We start from the raw sequence: 18,545 nt of genomic DNA, 5'->3' as shown, positions 1-18,545 counted from the left end.
GAGGCAAACAATAACCTTCATATGATTTTTATGACTCAGGACACAGTAGTTTGCTCTGGATTCCTCAACTGAAAATCCTTAGGGGTATGAAGGAAAACTAGGGTACACTTCTAATCCCTAAATGAAACTCCACTAGTGTCAGGTGAGTCTTGCAACAGGTTGATAAGACCCCCCCAAAAAAATAGAGCTTTAAAAAACTTACCCATTTTTAGGTTCAGTGCAGGCATCAACCCAAATTTATGGGTTTCAAACCTTGAAGCAAGGTAGGCTAAGGAACCAGACAGTGCTAACACTGCTGCCCAAGGTAGCACTTGCTGCAGCCTGTCTAAATTTACAAAATTTAATGTACGCGAGAGAGCACTTCCAAAATAGTCACGGTGTACAAAGGGAATACAGCACAGGTGCAAACTGCTCTTCAGTTTACAGGAACTACATCGCTTTCTGACCTGCAAATCTGCCTGTTGTTGGCTTCTATTTCTTCGAGCGTGACAACCCTACAGACACTGTCTCTTTCTTGAGATGTCCCAAAAGGACAAACTAGGCATGAGTTTTACAGGCCAATCAAGAGCTTTGGAGTAAAACTGAATATCAATTCACAGAGGTTAAGATGGAGATTAATTCACTGAGATTGCATTGTATGCCATGTTCCCCTTCCAAAGAGGAACTATAGTCTCTTCCCCGGCAAGGAGACTTCCCTTCATTCATTCCAAGCTACACTCACGAAAAGCAGAGCAGGACTAGTTAGTGGTGTGCTGTAAAATATGGCATCCAGTTTCTTTATCCTCACAACCATGATACAGCTGCTAGAGGATAAAGCCTTCATAGTAAGTGTAACAAGCCCTATAGTTTCCTCCAAACCAGGCTAAAGTACCCAACAGAGGCTGAAAAGTCACTGAATGTAACCTGCAGCCTGTGCTGAGTGTGGAGAGAACTCTTCTGATCGAAAGGCATTCCTGGACCATTTCCATTTCCTGAATATGTCGATTGCTTTTCAGGGACCAATCTACAAGAACAGTTAAACACATCTGCTGTGGTGACCTCTTGATGGTAAAGGGGAGGAGAGATAAGAAACATCTGCTTATCAAGGAAGAGTATTTGACCCAAGCCCTCTAGTATGCCTGTAGATCTTTCCAAACACCCACCGATCTGACTAGCATACTCTGGTTAAAAATAGCCTCTCAGAAGGCCAGTGTGACATGTGGGATTTTCTAACTGCTCTCTAACATTGAATATGTACATCAGAGATCAGCAACCTTTGGCCCGTGGCCCGCCAGGATAAGCACCCTGGTGGGCCGGGCCGGTTTGTTTACCTGCCGGGTCTGCAGGTTCGGCCAATCGCGGCTCCCGCTGGCTGCGGTTCACCGCTCCAGGCCAATGGGGGCTGTGGGAAGCAGTGCGGTCCGAGGGATGTGCTGGCTGCTGCTTCCCGCCGCCCCCATTGGCCTGGAGTGGTGAACCGCAGCCAGTGGGAGCCGCGATCGGCCGAACCTGCGGACGCAGCAGGTAAACAAATCGACCCGGCAGGTAAACAAACCGACCCGACCCTGGCGGGCCGCTGGCCAAAGGTTGCCGATCCCTGATGTACATGTTTATTTGGGTCTCTTTTTTGATCATTGATCTTTAACAGTGACGTTATCACACGATCCCTTAACACTTAAGGTTCGCATTAACAATTCAACTCATCCAATGGTGCACGCTGCAGGAAGACCTAGTAAGACCCTATTCGCTGTGGTAGAATTATAAGAGGTAGAGCTGTGAGCTGTACTTCCATTTTGGTCTTGGGGAAAATAATGGAAGAAAAGACGAATAGCGTGTGACCTCTATTTCCAGTTCCAAAACCCAGAACTGCTGTTACTTCCCACCCACACCTCCTGCAGCCTTGAGACCCAAGGTTGGTACATTTACTTCTCCCTATACAGGTTACTGGCTCCTGCCTTTCCTTTCATGTAATATTTTCCTTCTATGAGCATTGCTTTTTTTTTTTTTTCCCTTTTAGTCTCTTCCATTCCTTTCCTCCCTCACAGCTCCTACTTCTTCTTGTCCTTTGCTACTCTCCTTCTTTCTTTGTCGTCCATTATTGTCCTGGATTTTTTTTGTTTTCTCACCTGCCAACCGGAAGATTGCCTCTCCCCCTCTTCCCCATGTGAGGTTCTTCTCCACTCAGTATCCTTTACTCCCTTCTGTCAGACTTTCCCAACAGACCCTGGACACAAGTCACAGGAGTTCAGTGCTAATAGCTGAGACATACAGGTGGCACCTGGTGTGATCAATATCCCAGAGTTTACTGGAACAGGAAAATATTCCAGTTTCAATAAAGCCACTGAGACTGCATTTGTAGACCAAGATAGTCTCATTCAATAGGAATATTCATTCACAAGATGAACTGCTGAAGAAAAGCTTAAAAGAGAAGGATGGTTTGTGGTTAATGAGCTGGTCTGGGATGCAGGAGCTCTGGGCTCACTATTAGACTCACCTACAGACTTCCTCTTTGGCCTCATGCAAATCACTTAATCTCTCCTTGCCTCAGTTCCACAACCATGACATGGGGGTAATGCTACTACTTTTCCCTGCCCTTTCTCTGTCTTGTCTCTTTCGAGTGTATGATCTCCAGGACAAGGACTGAGTCTTACTATGTGTAGCGTCTAGCACAGTGTGTCCCAGACCTCTGCTGAGGCCTCTAGAAGTACCATATTATAATTTAATGGAGCATGTCAAAAGCATTTTTTGTTTATGAAAAACGGCCTTCCATTTTTAAAGGTGAGTATTTTCACAGAATTGTTCAAAAATTTCTAATTTAAATGAAAACCTGAAAAAGTTAGGTTTTTTTATCTATTTTTTTCCAAACAAAAAAACCTGAGAATTTCAGCAATATTTTTAACCAAGTTTTTTCATTTCTTTCCATTTTTTCATGGATTATACTTACCATTGTCCAAACAGCATTAATGAGAGATTAAAATAAGACGGAGAGTTTTCAGAGAAGTCCAGAGAACTCATTTTTAACAGAAGAAAGATTACTTCCTCTACAAGAAGCCTGTGTTTGCTATTCTCGGGGCCAATGGCTCTTCCCTGGCTGGATGCATCTACAGTATGAAATTTTGCAATGCTGTTTCAACACAGTCTTTGAGAGCAGGTATATATTTTTGAAGTTTAAACAAGGCCACGGTGTCATATTGTGCAATTGCAATGGGACCGGTATGTTCGTCTCTAATTTCATCACTCATCACTAATCTCACTCATGCATAAAGCTGTATCGATATGGCTATAAAGCTTCCACTAACCAGTCACTCGAGTGGAATGGCCCCATCCTGTCCAAGATCGAGGCCCTCTCACTTCATCCTCCAGCCCGGTCTGGATTGGTGTTTACAGAGTCTCAGAAGGAATGTGTGCTTTTCTTACAATGAGAAAGAGCAGGTTTGCATAATCTTAACTGCAGGATCCCAGGAGCCAGAACTAATTCAAAGCTCTCCTAATTTGACTTGGGGATTCTACACTGTGACAGCAAGACTTAGGGAATGGCTCTTCTCTATAACCTTGTTTGAGTGATCATCTTTTGTTTCCATTACTCCAGTTTGCAAGATGACAGCTATCAAGACAGATTCCAGAATGCCTTTTAAAATGACACATGTCAAAAGTGAACTGTTAAGAGCATCTAAACAGAGGGATTTGCGTTAATATTTAGCTTGCCAAGAATCACATTTCAATAACAACTGATTTATTCTCTCACACATGTGCAACAACAAAAACATTGCCTGACATTGTTTTTCTGATTTTTCTTTAATTAAAAACATGCACTTTAAGACACACTTGCACAGTTTATAAGAGAAACCCTCATCATTTGAGCTTTTAGCACTCTTGGATTGTAATGTCCTTGTGCTGGCAAAAAATAAAAAAACCTGCTCTTTCTGTGTGTTTATGAAGCCTCCGGAAATACCATAGCAAACATTCCTGCTCTACAGCAGTGAAACCATGTGACCTGAAGGCACAGCCAGGAACTTCTTTCCCTGAGTTTCTTCATGGAATGGAAAAAGGAAATTTTTCCTTTGAAGCCAGAATCCATGGCCAGGACAGCATACACAAGGTTGTTTTTAAAGATTATTTGGCTGAATTCTCTAATCTATGGCTGGACACGTCATATTATTTTGTACTGAAAGGGTCAAGTCTTTAGACATATATTCAGATGTAGGACACAAACCCGAACGAACCTTTTAGGACACTGCTACAAAAATATTCCCAGGGTATTCTAAAGCAAGGTTTATCATTCTTGTTCTGCAATATTCTATTTCTTGGTATAAATAATTAAGAGGTATTTCCCTCCAGTGAAGACTTGGTTAATTGCTCTCCTTTTTTTTTCAGTCTTCCCATTTTTCAGTTTGTTTTTTGTTAGTACTGTTAATGAACGGATTTGTCCATGCAAGTTCTGCTAAGTGTGACCAAAGATGACTTAAAGCATAAGCCTGAATAATAGCTTTCCATTTTTATCAGTATTTGTAAGTAACCATTCATGATGTAGGGGGTAGAGGGGGGTCATACAATGCTAGTTTTATACCAGTGAATATCTGTTTTCTTGGTTTAAAAGACAAAAAAACACAAAAAAGGAAGGCAGCACTGCAGTAAAAAAGTACAGCAAATGGCAGCCATGCACCACTAACTGGTTCTAGTGGCCATGTCAGAAATGTTTCTAATTATCGGAGGCAAAACTGGGATGGCATTTTCTGCTGGAAGCAAGATTTACATTATACCCTCCCTCCCCACACACCCCCAGCATATAAATATTGGTCAAACAGTTTTTTCTCATTTGGTTCTTGAAATAAGCGGTGGGTAGGAGCAGGGGGCATTTGGAGGGGAGGCTGGGAAGAAATATTGATGAAGAAATGCTTCAGGTCAACCGTCTGCACCTCACCAAGATGTATCATTGAAATGCTGGGGAGCAATATTGGTAGTAATAGATAAGGGAAGTCTATTCAATCATTAATGCCAATCCCTCTCAAAGTGGGCTTTCAAATTATGATCCTTGGACCACTGGCTGGTGAGCTGCAGGAAGCTGGATGGTCACATGGTACTAACACCACCTCCTTATTTCCAGCTGCTAATTTGCATTAAAAACAACTGAAAATACATTAAACATTTCCCTAAAGTCACTTCCCCACCTATGCAGTGCCATGTAGACATTCTTGAGAGTTGAAGTGGAAATGGTCCACATGATAGCAAGTGAGAGGGCAGTTGATTCATAAGACAAAATGTGAACCACTGCAAAAACACTTGAAACCCACTAAGATACTCTGGAACTATGCCAAAGGCAGAGATGCAACAACCTATCATCTTATGTATTTTAAATACTATAAAAAATAGATTGAACCAAACAAAGAGTAGAACAAGTTTGAAGGAAATGTCTAAATATGACAAAAACAAATAAAAAAATACTTGTTGTGTACTTTTCATTCCTCACTACACCTGGATAGAAATACTAAACACTACTTCATTGAAACTACTGTTGAATTTCTACTAAGGAACTGCTAGTTTGTTTATTATAAGTGCATGTTTACTGGGAGCGCGCAGAACATACTATTTTACAGCTGGAAAGGCCAGTGCAAGCATCATTTGTTTGTACTGTATATTAGAATCAACAGAATTAAACCAAGGTAGCCAATGAATGTTTATACCGAGGGCTTTGCTAGCAGTGTTGTGTCATTGCCATCAATTGAACTACTTCTCAAAAGAGCTGATGAACCTTGATAGCAACCAGATGAGTGGTTAAAGTATAAACGATGATGCACTGGCTAGAAAAGACAAGAGGCCCATATGTATTTTACCAGCTGAGAATAAAAATCTTCCTACCTGAGTTCCACAAGTGCCTTCTTCCTCTCAGGAGCTGATGACTATTTCTTCAGTGCCTTCACATAACACGATCCATTTTCCTACAATGAAATATAGATGCGTTACTCACACATCCTCATCGGTATAATGCAGCAGCATTTAAGCTGCAATAGCAGATCTGCAAAAATTCATGGAACTTTAAAAGTTCTAAAAAGCAAGATGTGGGGAGAAAGGATTAAGATTTGGGACCACAGGTTCTATAACAAGCAATTCCACTGATTCGTTGTGGGACTAGGGTGAACCACTTCATCAGTTTAAACCTCAAAGTTTGCTCATCTGTAAAATGAAGATGAGAAGCTGATAGTGAATTTTACTAACATGAGTATCCAGATTTATTAACCTGAAAAGTAAATATTTTTTCTTCAGTTAAATGCCATGTTGAACTCTCTTTCAGTCTCTTTATGGAGAGTCTTTGCTGAATGTTATGAACTATCATTAAAAAAAAAAAAAACAACCCTGAACTTTGCTTAGGTGGAGGAGACAAAATACCACAAAACACCACCCTGTCTGAAGCAAAACAAAGCACATTTACAGATTACTTTGGCACGGCCCCTTGACTTCTAGGAAATGCTGTTTAAATCATAAAAGAAATGCTGTAAGGGGGGGACAGTGGAATGTTTACTGGCAGCATGGGTTCTGTTACATGCTGTCTCAGCAATCAAGCAGGGTATCCTTATAGGCTTCTGTTAATAGGCACTAAAACTCAGAATACTGGGCAGAAAAAATGAAGAACGTTCACACACGAATACCGTTTGTAATCCTTTTTATTCATTTTCCACTAACTTTTACACAATGATTTTTTGTTTGCAAGAACGTTCATGAAAAGCCAGTCTTCTGAAGCAGAAAATATCCCACGTGATTTCAGTGCCCAGTCCATCAGCAACCGCTAATGATCAATTATCAGGAGTTGAAGCCAGATATTAGGGAACAACTCAGACACCGCAAAATACTCACATTCAGGGTTAGATGACAAATGTAGAATATGATTACTTCCTATTTGGATTGCAGGAGCATTTAGTTTGTTAATGGATAATTCACAAAAAGTAAAAAAGCTAAAAATTAAATTGTTTCCTAAGAACAGCATCCTCAACTGAAATAAGTATATTGTCATGAAGACACAATCTGCCTAAGAAACGGATTCGGCTGTATTTCTTATCCAGGTAAAAAATAACCATTTTAGGAAGCCTGCATTTTGACAGACACTATTGGTGAAAAATTGATCTTTAAGTCTCCTGACAATAATCTCTTCAAAACTCCATTATGTATTTGTTCTCTTCCACAGATTCCTTCCCTCTCCCCCCACAATTTTAACTTCTTTCTACTAGAGGTTAAACTTTTGTTCCACCCAGTAGAGAAGTCAGGAGTCCTGGGTTCTATTTCAGGTTCTGCCACTGACACTCTATGTGATTCTGGGTAAGTCACTTCACTTCTCTGGTCCTCAGTTTCCCCATCTGTAAAATGGGAATGATGATACTGATCTTCCCTTTTAAAGTGCTTTCAGATCTATGGCTGAAAAGCATTATGCAACAGCTGAGTATCATTATTATTAATGATCCCACATTATGGATTCTCCATCACTTTTTTAAAAAGCTGGCCCAAATCCATCTCTTCCATGCTGCCCATATCCTATACCCCCACTGACACTCGCTATCACCAACCCATTGGTTCAGTATCTCAAACTTCTCTCTGTCCTTCTGACACTTTCCTGTAAGTACTGCACATGCAATGAGGCAGTTGTATAAGCAGTGCACTGTGAAGAGGAACCGTGTTATACGAACATGGACAATCTCTCCTAACAAAGCTTCCAGTTTGCATATCAGCACTGTCAGTGCAATCATGGCTTGGGGAAGACAGTGCATGTCTGCTGCTCCTGTAGAGCCAGCAGAGGGAGCACAAGAACCAGTTTGTGGGACCCAAAGGAGTCATTTTTTTAGATAAAGTTTCTTGGCTATGAAATGCTAAATCATTAAAATCCAAAGCACTTGGTATTAGATTACTTCTAGTACCAAAGGCATGTGTGGTGCATTACAAGTTATAAGAGACTAAAATCTCTGCTCTGAGGCAATGGCGCTCTAAGATCAATAAGTGAAAGGACAACCAACACATTACATACAGACTAGGAACGTTGTGGGGGTGATGGAAAGACAACAGTGTTGTCTGCCAACTCTTGTGATTTTATCACGAGTCTGACAATATTTGGTGTTTTTCTTTAAGCCTCAGCTCCTGGAATCCTGTGATTACATGAAAATCTCTGTTTCCGTTTTAAAAGAAAGGCAACTGTCCAATTTCTAGCCCCCATCATTGTGCAGAAAAGTTCAGAAACGTGACCCAAGTGCACACCCCAAAGACTCGAAAAACAAAAGACAAATAAAAAGAACCCAAAATATGGGGTGGGGTGGCGGCGCGTGGTTTTATAAGTATAATGACTTTTAAGCCAATCATAATTTTGGGCACGTGACTCATGGTTTTTGAATACTTGGGGTTGGTAATTAGCAATTCTGCAAGAGTAAACAAAGGGAAAGGAAAATATAGCTTGAGATTGCGTAGGACGCACACAGAGCAAACCATGCATGATGGACAGTTTAACATATTTCTCATTTAAATGCATCTCCTCGGTGGCTTATTGTCAGGCCTTATGGAGCAGGGGTTTTTTAAGGCGGGATTAGAACAAAGCCTGTTCCAAGCACAAAAGGGCAGCAAGGAAGAAGGTCTGAAGGCAAGAGTAGGAGCAGGATACACAGGAGGGGCTTGTGCAGGGAAAAAAAGAAAGAGGTGAGCAGAGAGGAATAAGCAGTGATTTAGCCGGAGAAGAGCTGAGCAAAAGCTTGGAAGGCTGAGAGAAGCCAGTGAAAGCGTATGAATAGGGAAGTGACACGATCCAGCGTTGGATCTTAAAATTTGCAACCACTGACAAGGCTCACAAGAAAAGAAGGCTTTCCCTTCCTTCTCACATACACTGGTCCGACATCACAGATACCAGCCTTTTGACACAGGACGGTCAAGACTTCTTCTCAGAGCCAAGCAACTCTGCTTTGCAGTCATCTGGAGAGGTCACTGCTGAGAAACACAAGATATTCCTCCTCAGCTGGAAGAACAATCACATTACATCCCCTTGAGCTCCCACCTCTGTTGACCCAAGGAAAAAGAAGAGAAGTTATGACCAGGAGTCAAACCCCCATCTCTTGAAAGACAGTATAAAAAACTAAAAGCAAAACCCAGGGAAAGTGAAAGCAGGAGAGATCAAACAAGTGAACCCCAGGCAAACCAAAATGGCCTCAGCCCCCAAATCTGCAAAAACTTACACATGTGCCTTAAGCACATAACCTCAGTCTCACTGAGGCCTAAATTACGGTGGGTGCAACTAAACATTTCATTCTGGTTTTAGAGTTATTACCTATTCCACTAATAATCTCATTAAAATGGATGATACCATTCAAATCAGGAATACCCCCAATACCAGAATGAACAGTTTAGTGTGCTAGAAGCTTTGCCTCCTCCTTCATAAACACCATATCCAGTATTATAATTGTATCCTACATGGGAAGCATTCAACAGACACGCTTCCTAAATAAGATTGTTAACCCACAAGTGTACTATACTATTCAGGAAAACAAACAAACGTACAAAATAGTGTCTTTAAACATCAAATATAACCTTCATTATGCAGCCTGTGTTATAAATTAGTTAACTGAGCCCTCTATAGGCTTGCAAAGTTTTTGCAATGTTATTGCTCCAAAATTTGGTGTAGCAATTTATATTCACCATCATTTAAACTCTCTACATATTTCTTAGGCCCCTACAGAGCTCCCACCGAAAAAAGGGGAGGTGTCTGCTAGTTTTATAGTGAAGAAAAGCCTAAGAACTGGTGGTACAGATTTTAAGTGCCATACTGGTAAAGAAATAATGGATATAGATCAAAGAGCCCTGTCACAGCATAGATGTAATAAGACCATTTATTTGATTTAACTAACCTCGTTAACTCTTCTTTCAAAATGCACACGGGTGCTTCCCTGTATAGCAGCACATCATCAGTCTGTGCTCTCTCCAAAGCACAAGCACTGCTCCCTTTGTGTACCCCCTATACAACACCTTAAAAAGAGGACAGGCTTAGATAACCCCATACTCATCAGCCAAAAGAACTAGCTGGCTGCACGGGGCCACAGTCTGTCTCTTTCCCTGTAGTTGTGCACAGACCCCTGCTGCATGCTTGTGAGCTTCAGGGAGCAGCCTGTTTTCCCTGAGCTCCCACTGAGGGCAGTGATGGCTCTATATCCATTATTTCTTTACCAGTATGCCCCTCCTCCCAGCAGAGGGCTGGTGCCCTAAAGGCATAAATGAACCCTTCGTCAACAGCCATGTGCTACATAATTTCTCTTCCAACAGCAGCACAGGGTTCTGTAGGTGCAGAATGAGGCAGTGATTATGAAGCTGCCTTAGGTGTACACTTGGGTGGCTTATCCAGACTATCAAATGTGCACTGTATTATGTTTACACTGTAACATGTTGCTTAAAAACAGCTTACTATGTACTTTTCTCCTAAATGACTATAACGGAATGACTAGTGGGTGCAGTACCAAGAGATTACAGCTGGTCAGGAAAGGATTTTTTTTCCCTTATAAAAAACTGATGAATTTTTTAATTTTGTCAACATTGTCAGGTTTAAAACGGGAAATTTTTGGTTTTCAATAGCTGGGTGGTGGGCAGTTTTGTTCCATTTTGTAACAAAACCCTGTTTTTGTTTAAAAGTAAGTGGGCAATTTTTTAAAGATTTTTTTTTCGTTTTGTCAAAAACAATTTCCATCATAAAATAATGAGGGTAAATTTTCAACCAGCTCTGTACAAGATGCTTCACGGATGTATAGAAGTTTATACGTTAGACTGTATTATTTGAGATAGAGTAATCACAAACTAGACTGAACTGTGTATACGCTTAACTTTGCAACTTCCTGACTTCTAAGTGCCTAACAGTGCATCCTTAACATTCTGTTATTTTCTTATGAAAGCGTATACATCCTCAGACTTCTCCATATGTCTTATGTGGCCAGGTACTCCCAGAAATGGAAGTAGCCTCCTCTAGCCCACCAAAATACCCAGACTCCTTTGCTGCAATACAGCCACTCCTAGCCTGTTCTGCAAAGATCCCCGTATTAGAGGGGCAGGCTTTTCAAATCTGTTCCCTGACCCCCTGCTGTTTGAGGACCTGGAGGCCAGTGATCCAAGACCATGACCCATGCAACCTGGCTTTGCAGTTCAGTCCGATCAAAATGCTATGTACAAATTACCCCTCCACGAACCACCAACCTGAAAGGGCTACCACTAGGGTGACCAGACAGCAAAAGTGAAAAATCGGGATGGGGGTGGGGGTAATAGGAGCCTATATAAGAAAAAGACCCTAAAATCGGGACATCTGGTCACCTAGCTACCACCCAGTCTGGTGCAGTGCATGTGGAGCACCATTTGTGTGGAGAGCACTCTAATACTGACTCATGAGCATCAGACAGTGGTCTCTACTAGAGCGGGTTCAGCATTTTTCAGTGGCATGGATCTGAGGAACAAAGAGAGACATCCCAGAATAGCTGAGAGCAGGGTGGTTAGGGCACTCGTGGGATGTGGGGGACCCAGGTTCAAGTCCCTGCTGAGAACCAGGCAGAGCAAGAACTTGCATTTGTTTCCCCCACATCCAAGGGTAGTGCCTTCATCACTGGGCTATTGGCTAGTTTCTCGCTCTCAAAAAAATTATTTTGTTTATGGAAGGGTCTCAGTTGAATATAGAACAGGGAAATTTCGGAAATTCTGTGAAAATTTTCACACGGTGGCAAAAATGTTTCCTATCCATCTCTAGTCATTATAAATCTTGCCTGGAGATGAACCACTCAGATGGGAGAGCCCGCTCTGTATACTGTTACCAGGAGCACCAGCCATCCAGCCCCGCCGCAAGCGTTTTTAGTCTATTTCGTATTTCTAATTTAACTGAATCCTCCCCCCCCCACGCCCCCCGTAGCTAAACGCACAAACTATCACGCACTCTAGCAGAGCAATAGAAGTAGTCTGTAGGCACAAAGGTTCTGCTTCTGTCATTATTAGAGCATCAGATTCTTCTTTACGTATGGCCACTTGCCCACTGAACACATTTGCAGAGAAGCAGAAGTAACTGATTTTTTTGGTGCATGTGTTGGATACCAAATAACCTGTAGGCAGAAACTACACTTAAAGCAAAGACTAATGATATAGATGAATCACCAGGTAGTTCAGCAGCTATTACTGCTAAAAGAAAAGGTCTGAGTAGGATAACAAGGATAGAAAGCAGTACGCATTAACAAGACTTACATACAAGACCAAATACAGGGAGGAGGTAGGGAGGAGAGAAAATGTCTCAGGTTCTCCTAAAGTAGATTATTGCTGCATCCAGCAGTGAGCCTCCCACCCAAATGTGTGCTATAAACTTAATTCTCAAATGACAGTATCGCTACTGGGTGCATAAACACTGAGACAAGATTAGACATGCTTGTTTTTAACTATTCATTTCTCTCTCCAGTGAAACGCTAACAGCATAACTTTGCTATCAAAATTATTGCCCTTCAGAATGTATGCTTTTAGCTTTATACATAGCAATTATGTCTTAGTGGGTTATTAATGTAAAGTGGCAACAAAAAAAAATCCAAAATGTTTCAAGAAGGACAAATTTGCTTGGTGAGAGTCCAGAGAAAAATCAATCATGCACAATTCGTAGGATGATTCTGTAATCTGGACAGAAACTGAGTTGACAATAAAGCCATTTAAATTGTGGTTTAAATGAAATTTAAAGATATAAAACACCAACATCTAATGAATTTAAGACTTTATTTGCTGGGTCTAATAAATCTATCATAGTAGTTCTGGCCACACATGGATACATTTTTAAAGAGAATTGTTTGCCTCTGGGATCTCCACTCAAGGACTATAGAGCAAAACAGTGTGGACTCTCCAAAGATTTTAGTATATAAGTGCACTTAGCCAATGTGTTTTATTATAGCTGACTGAAAAAGAGAAGTATATTTCACTAAAACTATTGAAAAAAGAAACATGTTTTTTCAGAAATGACTGAAATAAATGATTTTTCATTTTTTTTTAAACAACTTGCTTGTTAATGGAAAAATTTGCTTCATTTTGGGTCAGAAAAAAAACCTTGTAAAAAAAGAAAAGAATGGAGAATGTTCCAGGTGGTAAGCTAAAGGCCTGCATTAGCGAAAACAAGGCCTACCTGCCAGAAGAAAATCATAATTCTGATAACTCAATTTTGTCATCAACCAAAATAGATTATTAAAAGTCTACATCTCATACACTTACCTCACTGGTTAGCAGATATGTAAAAGCCTTGAGCTATCAAACTGTATCCTAAAGCTGGGTATTTAACACAAGAACATCCAAACATTGCTCACATGTACACCTGCACAGCCAAGACCTTTTCCTTCTCATTTTTCTGTGTGGCATCTGCAACTTTGGCTCACCACAGCAGAAAGTATTCTAAGTTACAATACTGTATCCATCTCCTTCTGTACCACTATACATAGCACAGAGCAGTAGAAGGTTTGATTTTGCAGCCCTTACTCATATAAGTAGTCCCATCATTTCTAAGAACAAACGAGTAAAAGCTGCAGCATCACAACCTAAAGGAGATACAAGCACATTATCTAGTTTGATTCTACAGTTCCAAGCCCTTTACCCTGGATTAATGTCACATAAATCCAGCACTGAAGAAAACAACTAGTCACACAACCATGCCTCAAAGGAAAAACCTTCATATACAGGGGTTTGTTGGCGAGAAGCAGAAGGCTTGAGGGCTTTTTTTTCCCACTGCCTTCCAATTTGTTCAGTTACAACAGATGATCGTCAAGAGCTCTCCTTACTGATTTAATCAAATAAGCAGTTATGCAAGTACCCCCAAACCGGTAGGCCTAGATCTTGATTTTCTGATCTTTGGAGATCTTTGGATTTGGAGAGCTTTAGACTAGGATCCAGGGCCCGCCCTCATGACAAACCTAGTCAGCAGGCCCACGCTGAAATTCTAAACCATCAACACAGAGAAGCAGTTGAAAGCAGAAAGCATTGCAAAATTTGTATCCAATATGCAGAACTGACTTGAAAGACAATCTGAAGTTTGCCTCAGGATCTTTGAGATTTTACAAGTTCTTCCTAAACTCTGCCACTGATGAGGATGGCAAAATTCAGTTAAACTGCTATGGCATTTAAGGGGAAAAGCTACTGCCTTGCACCCCACTACTCACACCCACCTAAACAGTTCATCTGTATTGTCTATTCCCTCCACAACAAAAATGGTCTGATCATGAAAAGTGATGAGAATTTGTCACTCTCATTAAAGTCCATGGAAGTTGCTAGTCCTTAGGACCCCTCAGATCAGCGGCTCTGGCAGCAGAAGATACAGCTCAGCTAAGGTATATTTCCATAGAATGAATACTCCCTATCCAGGGGATTCCTCCCCACCCCGCCCCCACTCCCTGAGCAAACAAACATATAAGGGGGGTTGGGAGGGATAAGTGAGAGAAAGGAAACAAGCAAAACAAAACCCAAGCATTAAATATTTACATAAGAATGAAATGTTTCATTAATTACATACAGAATCAATTTGCAGCTATTTTCCTTAAATTTCTCAGTCAAACCCACAGATTTGAAGCACTTTGAACTGCGCTGCACCAGTAATTGTGGATGAATATTTTAAATCAGTCTTGAATCACTGTATTGCATTCACCAAATGAACTAATAAGTTGCTCATGTGTGGACTACTAATGTCTTTTTTCTTTCCTAGACAGATGGAGTGCAGTCCTGAAATCAGTTGCATTTGCTATTGGGAATCTTCAGAAAAAGACTTAAAGAAATTCTTAATTTTTCTGTTTTATTAAAAAACACAACTCTCTAGCCTGTGTGTTAAAAAAGGAAATTATAACAGATTAAGAAAAGCTCAAACAATTTGCAAAGATGGGACACAAGTGTTAGAGTGATATAATTAATCAGAACATTACAATCTTCAGAGAGAGGCAATTGTGAAATACGATTATAATCTATCTAAGGGACAGACATTATTGCCAACTATGGCGTATATATTACAGTATTTCTATTTATAGTCAGACAGTTAAAATGATATACACTGGCACACCAGTTTCCCAAATCTGACAGATACGTTCTAAGCAATCTAAGCAAAAGAACAGGATAGTTAATTGTGACTATTTTTGAGGTGGTTTATGAGACAATAATCTCAATCCCCAAATTTAAAGCAACTGTAAAATTCCCCATAGATTAACCTCCCATTCTTAACTAGAATTAGGATATCCACCCATGCTCCACGGTCATTAAATGTTAGTGTGAACAATACAAGAAAACTTAAGGAATGCTTTGCTCCCCTCTTTGCAAACACAGTCTTAACTGTGATGCAAAATAATACAGTCGAAAAAACAGCATATGACCCTCTGCATAATTAATGCCACGTCTATTGACTTGATACATTATGCAGGGATATTAAGCTCCAAAAAGGAACTTCCTTTAAAAAAAGGGACAGGTGAATACTTTCACATCACATCTATAGAAGGGTGATATTTGCTTTTTTTCACTAGGTGTCTATAATGCTCTCAAAACAAACACACAGGGGCCAGATCCTGCCCAGTGATGGAGAAGTTTTGAGCCAGCCCCTCAGTCAAAGATGCCGCCTAAACCCATCGGACTTGAACCCTTGAAAAGACACACATACACACACCCCTGTGAAAAGGTGTGGGGGGTTTTGAGTGATACAGAGCCATCCAATAGCAGCTCCCATATTACAAACCATCCCCCATCACTACTACCTCCCTAGTAACCAGAGTAGGAGATGAGGCCAAGTGTCCTATACCTGGATAATCTGTAGGTGCTGTAAGAAGCCACTGTAGATTAGGGGAGCCTTTGGGCTGCTCTAATTTATACCAGGGGTTGGACCATATTACTCGCCCTTCTCCAAAGCTGTGCGCTCTAATTTATACCAGGGGTTGGACCATATTACTCGCCCTCCTCCAAAGCTGTGCTGACTGCTCCTTGATTGCATCGGAGGATCTGGACCAGGATCTCAGTTTCTCTCTCTCTCCAAATGGAAAATTATTAAAAACTTAAACTAAATACACACACCGTGTTGTGTGAAGCCTACATGTGTTTTGCAAATCCAGAGGGGCAGCCTGAATACCTCCAGTGCTCCCAGCCCTAAAGTTCACTAGAAACTTTTGAATTCACAGTTATACCTTTATTTTCACATTGGGTTAGCAAACCTCATTTTCAAAAGAGGGTTATAAATCCTAAATTTAGAGTTTAAACCAAGTCAACAGTATCTTTTTAACAAGATGAAGATAGGTGCAGTCTCTCTATTTATTGGACATCACTAAATCTGTGTGCTTTGTGGCTTACAGATCATTGGGTTTTCATGACCAATCTAAATCAACCTAATATTTATTTCACTAAGTAAGTGATCATAAGGCTCAGGTGTTACTTGGTAACCAAGAACTCAAGGATAGAGATACCAATCTTCCATCTGTCTTTTGTTTTTTCTATAAAACATAAACTGACAACCCATCTTAGCCACTGTAACGAGCACATTATTCTTGAGCACCGAGGAAATCAAACCTAAAGTGAGAGTGTAAAAGTTGAGACAAGTCCTGTTAACATGGCCAAGCTTTAAAGAAGGTACCTCGTCGTTTAAAAGTTACTGCATATCCTTTCACTGCTGAATTAAACTAAGACTGCTGTCTCAGTTGCATTAAATTATTAGCTAATTAGCCCTGACTAAGGACAACAGAGTGTTTGTGCTGGCAAGCTGTGAAAAGAACACTTCAGCAAAGAAGATCAATGGCATTTTTGTCTGGCTCACAATAAGAAAACTGCTGGCCCGGGTTATGAGTTTAAGCCATCCTTCATTTGGCAGACAAGACAGCCCTAGTGACAGATCAATACAGTAACTTTATGATAGGCTGCTGCTCCTGCAGATGGCAGAATCATAAACAGGCATCATTTTTAAAGCCATGAGCAGTGTATTACTTGGACAAAAACTACCTGACCTTTTGTAATACTTACACATTTTTTTTTCCTTTTTATGTAGCAAAGAGATAAAACTAGTATGATTTGTATCCAACGCAGCACAGTGATGTCCCTCCAAGATTAGATGTCCTTTGGGGGGGTAGAAGTGGTGTGAGGAAGTCAATTTTTTTGGTTGTGTGTGTGTGTCTTGTCCCTGAGTTATTTGATCTGATCTGGGGTCACTGATGGATCTGTTTATTCATCTATTTTTAAAATATTACCAAGGTTCCCCAGAGTGCTAGAGGGGCACTCTTTCATCGTTGGTTAGTCAAAATTTGACTAAAGAAATTTTCACATGGTCATTTTATTCTTCACCGCTCCATAAGTACGAAGCATTCGTATGTCCGTTATTGCTCCACATCAATATTGGGGTTTTACTAGGCATGTTGCTGCTTTTTCCAAAAAGATGACTGAAAGCAAAAGAAGGAATTCATAATTCTATTGCATAAATGATTAGCTCTGAAACCAGACAGATAGAACATAAAAGATAAGACTTCAATAAACTTTTTAGGCCAGATTTTCAGCTGGTACAAAGTGCTGTCATTCCACTGAGGTCAATGGCGCTACACCCATTTACACAAATTGATCATCTGGCTTTTTGTTGATAGTAAGTTTTTTACCATAAGTCTGGCGTCAACACAGAATATGGTAAATAAACCCTACATACAGATGGATTTCCTTTGCCTCCATTCCCGGGACTGTCTTCTTTTAATAACGGCAGCATCTGCCCAAGAGGGAAACATTCGAAAATAGCACACAGGCACTGTACTTTTTGGTCTCTGCATTATCCTCAATACAAGGGTGGGGGAAAGGGAAGCTATTAATGAGCACAATGCAATAATTGAGCTGGCTGCTTCTTCACATATGGCACTGTGGTTCAAATGGAGCCAATTCTATACTGCATCCTGGGCACCTGAAAATGAATTATGAATTTGATCACTTATTTTACCTCAAACCTGAGAGAAAACAGCACTGTTTTCCCCTAAATAAAATTACTTAATGATCATCTATTAAACTGTTGACTTTATGAAAACATAGGAGAGATAAGGCACTGTTTTTCTAAAAATAACTCTGGTGGCTAAGTCACCCAAAAGTCTACTTAGCCCAAAAACTAAAACATCAAGGTCTTCTGTAAAACATTATAGGGATCAGGTTTCATTAAGGCAGGGACACCCCATATTTAATGTACTTCAAAAACAAATCCAATTTCATTACGCTAAAGGGAGGGGAAGAAAGGTTTGAACAAAGTTTTACGTTTATAATCTCACTTCTTTGCAGTCTAAATTTTCCATGGTGCTGTCAGAGTGCACAAGGGTTCTTTATACCCTGCTGCAATTAGACATTCTGGCTGCCAAGCCTGCCAACCACCGACATTTGGTTTCAACCCAGAGACTCTGCCAGTCTACCGCAAAATTACTGACACATGACATTGAACTGGCACAAACACACAAAACTGTGGCCCAGAATGCCAGTTCACAGGACACTAAATACACTTGGACAAGATGCCTTCATGTCTCCATATAAACAAGACATTTTGAACTAGCAAGTTTTGTTTGTCTGTTTGATATACATCTTCTAGGTCTCTC

At 40.6% G+C, this 18,545-nt stretch overlaps 1 protein-coding gene across 19 annotated transcripts in view; it reads right to left on the bottom strand.

Annotated features, from left to right (window-relative positions):
* ZMIZ1 (zinc finger MIZ-type containing 1) overlaps positions 1-18,545 on the bottom strand; it is a 497,476-nt gene that overhangs the window by 326,123 nt on the left and 152,808 nt on the right. For 18 of the 19 annotated variants that reach the window (XM_024107239.3, XM_024107235.3, XM_065553356.1 and 15 more), the window contains one exon: positions 5,836-5,915. The exons of the other annotated variant lie outside the window; for it this stretch is intronic. The gene's annotated coding sequence lies outside the window, so the exon portion shown is untranslated. The remainder of the gene's footprint in view (positions 1-5,835; positions 5,916-18,545) is intronic. 19 annotated transcript variants of the gene reach the window in all.

Source organism: Chrysemys picta, chromosome 7, assembly GCF_011386835.1.
Source record: "Chrysemys picta bellii isolate R12L10 chromosome 7, ASM1138683v2, whole genome shotgun sequence".
Classification (NCBI taxonomy): domain Eukaryota; kingdom Metazoa; phylum Chordata; order Testudines; family Emydidae; genus Chrysemys; species Chrysemys picta.
The sequence above is the reverse complement of the archived record's forward strand: the minus strand, read 5'-3'. Positions and strand labels throughout refer to the sequence as shown.